This window comes from Myripristis murdjan, chromosome 13 (assembly GCF_902150065.1).
Source record: "Myripristis murdjan chromosome 13, fMyrMur1.1, whole genome shotgun sequence".
NCBI lineage: Eukaryota > Metazoa > Chordata > Actinopteri > Holocentriformes > Holocentridae > Myripristis > Myripristis murdjan.
In genome coordinates, this window is record NC_043992.1 from 34,835,082 (window position 1) to 34,838,323 (window position 3,242).

Below are 3,242 nucleotides of genomic sequence, written 5' to 3' on the forward strand. Positions count from 1 at the left end.
AGGATGATGAATTTAAACAAGGATTGAAATTTATCAGTTGGGTGCTCCTCACTGCTGCTCAACTGCTGCTGCACGCTAAATGTGTATGGCTGTTTTTGCTAACCCACCACCAGGAAAAGGATTGTAAATGATTTTAGTGAAGGTTTGAACCAAGCATCAAAGAAAAGAAAAAAATGACAAAAAGATTAAAAAAAAAAAAGCCAGTTTCCTACATAATACAAGGCTTTTGAGGCTTTTGGTCTTTTGTTTGACGCTAAAGCACAGACATTTGTGTTATACAGTGTGCAGGCAGGCCATCCTCTACTTTGCTTTGATGGATTTTTATTTCTGACCAGCTTTGTAAAAAATACGTGGGATGTTCAGCTACGTATTTTTCTACCAGCCTGAATTTTCTCATTTTCTTTCATCAACTGAAACCCAAACAAAAACATTCTGTGTACATCAGTACAAAACAACTATTTTTAACAACAGTACTGAAAATATTGGCGCTGGTGCTGAAGCTGGTTATATCTTACACTCAGACAAGTAGGAACAAGTTGCTCATTTGTTTCTAAAGCCACTTACTTTAGATCTCATTTTCTTTGGGTCATAAAGCATAATGTTGGTGACTATAAATACATGTTGGCCAGCTCACAGGCAGGGAGAAGGACAGGCAGGAGTCCACATGACAGGAGAAACTAGAGACAGCAAGAAACTTTCTCTATAAACTGTATATCTAATAACTGATGGAGTCTGAAAGAAGACCAGTTACATTTTGTTCTTCCTTTTCAAACTTATTTTTTGTCTGAAAACCAGTTCAGCCTTGTGCTGTGCCCCCCTGCTGCCGCTCTTTGTGCGCTATACTAAATGATACAGTATATTCCTCACATGGTGGGTTAGAGGTAGAGAAAGAAACTTCATTCATTGCCAAAAAAAACCCTTCAAAAATAGGAATGGAGTGTAATACAATGACACAGCAAAGCAAAAGCAACTATATATAGATGTGGTGGTAGCTTTTATTTTAAAAACACTAAAATCGGATAGGCTTTGTCAGTGGCTTGCATGACCAACCTGACTGTTGGAGTTTTGGATCCTCATGTGGAGCTGCCCCAAGAACAATCTTGTCCACACTGACAGGAATGAGTTCCAGACTTTTGTCGGTGGTGTTCAGGACTGGTTTTTCATCCAGGAGGAGGAACATGCTCTGTCCATTGCTTAACAAGGTGAGGACATGCCAGAGACCATCAGTCACTGGGGTGTTCACAGTGAACTCTGACAGCTGTCCTGACGTGGTGTCTTTGGACATGTACGCGGGTTTTCTATCCTTTATCTGCATCAGACAGATGAAAGAAAGGCTCACAGTTTGACAGGGCAAACATAAATGAGGCTGAGACAAACACATATGCAACAAAGTGCATTTCAAGTGGATTTCATGCCTACCCAGAGCACTGTGTATCGTGATCTTCCAAGAACAAACATCAACACCCCATTGTCTTTGGTCTTGAACTTTATGTCAATCAATGGTAAGTCTTTGGCATTTGTTTCTTTATTAATTTCATCATCCACCAAGTCTCTTAGCAGGTAGTCTCTCTTGAATTGCTCCTTAATGACATACTCAACATAATCACCCTCACCAAGTCGTAATAGAACCTCCTCTGACATCTCTGTTCAAAAAGAAGCATACAGTATGTTTAGTTATAAGTCTAAAGAAAAAAACCTCCTGAAAATCAAAATCTATTTTACGGTACCTGTGGCACAGCTGCTACCACCAAATGGACTTTTGCATTTGCACAAATAATGAGACCATAAGTCATGGCACACACCGCCATTCTTACATGGACTGCTGTGACAGAGTGAAACTGATGCCCGAGGACACCTGAAACAAAAATGAGAAACCCTGAGACACTGTCAAACTATAGAAAGACAAATGCAAATAATTAATACATTTCCAGCATAATATACTGTAAATCCTTCACCCAAAATTTCATACCCAACAATTTTCCTAATAGCGTTCACATTTTGAATTTTGCATGCCAACCTCTCAAGGATGTTATATGTTGCAAGAGCCATTGATGGCCTCAAATGTATGCCATTTATATGGACGTTTCGAATGCATCCAATAAAGTCATGAGTTTTTATCTGTGCAGGATGGAGTAAAACAGATTCAATAGTCCTCAGTCCTCCAACTGTCATATTAATGCTGCCAACATCCAGTGTCCTGAGGAGAAACAAAGGACCAGAAACAGAGAATATAGTCAGTCAAACTGACAGAAATCTCAAGTCACAGACAGGGTGAATTATGTGTTAGTAGTAATTAGCAATTTACCTTTCTGCACTACTCCCATCATGCTGAGCAAAACAAAATCCATTATTCTCAACATCTGTACAAGTGTCCACATGCAGAGAGCCCATCTGTTAAATGCAAAGAATTTGTAACATGAATCACTTAGGCTCACTGACTCACATCTCCTGCCGCCCACTGAGAACTACCATTACCAAATAACAGGATGTGTCGTGTGTGTTTGTGTGTGTGTGTATGTGTCTCCATATTTAGAACTCACATTGCCAATCCTCCTGGCAGTGATACTGTGAAAATGTCCATCTGCCACTTGCTTTTTTGTCTCCAGCCTTACCGGTCCCGAACCAAGGTCATACGAGAAGCGCACGGCCCCGTCCAGTATTTCTAAAGCAAAGAATTCCCTGCTGGACGGCCCCCCCCGGGTTGTACAGGAGCAGGGAGTTCCTTTGCACTGTCGCGAGCTCGAGAGAGATTAAATTGCTCCTGCGATCTAGAGGGGGAAACTCCATAAAGGATAGCTCCTCAAAGCCGTAACTGAACTCCTCACAGTGGACTCCACCGACTCCTAACATAAAAATGAACAAAACGATATCAAAGTTTTAACACAGAAGTTACAGCTTGGCATGGCAATACACGGCAAGCGAAATCAATATAATTCATGCTTTGTTTTATTGTTTTTTTCCCCTTTTTTCCCTTCCTTTTTCTGGTCAAGTTATATTTCTTTGGCTAAAAAGTTAACTTAAGTGTCAAATACTCATTGCCAATTGCTTATAATAATTTCATAGGAGTTGTATGGATAAATTAGATGTTGCATAATAAATCAGCTCACTTAAAACCATCACCAGCTGTCCTTATAACTGGCAGTTGTTGATGTTTGCGTTGTATCACAGGCTGTCTCACGTGGTTCTTAGGCCTTCTCTCAAGCCAAAGAAGTTCTCTTTTTGTTTAACTTACATTTTACAAA

The 3,242-nt window shown here is 40.1% G+C and overlaps 1 long non-coding RNA gene across 1 annotated transcript; it reads right to left on the bottom strand.

Moving 5' to 3' along the window:
* Positions 1-1,764: 1,764 nt before the first annotated feature.
* Positions 1,765-2,771, bottom strand: LOC115370636 (uncharacterized). The gene is made up of 4 exons (XR_003929264.1): positions 2,541-2,771; positions 2,306-2,391; positions 2,018-2,197; positions 1,765-1,855 (listed from the first exon to the last, which is right to left on the bottom strand). It is a non-coding gene; the product is annotated as an uncharacterized LOC115370636 (long non-coding RNA).
* Positions 2,772-3,242: the final 471 nt, after the last annotated feature.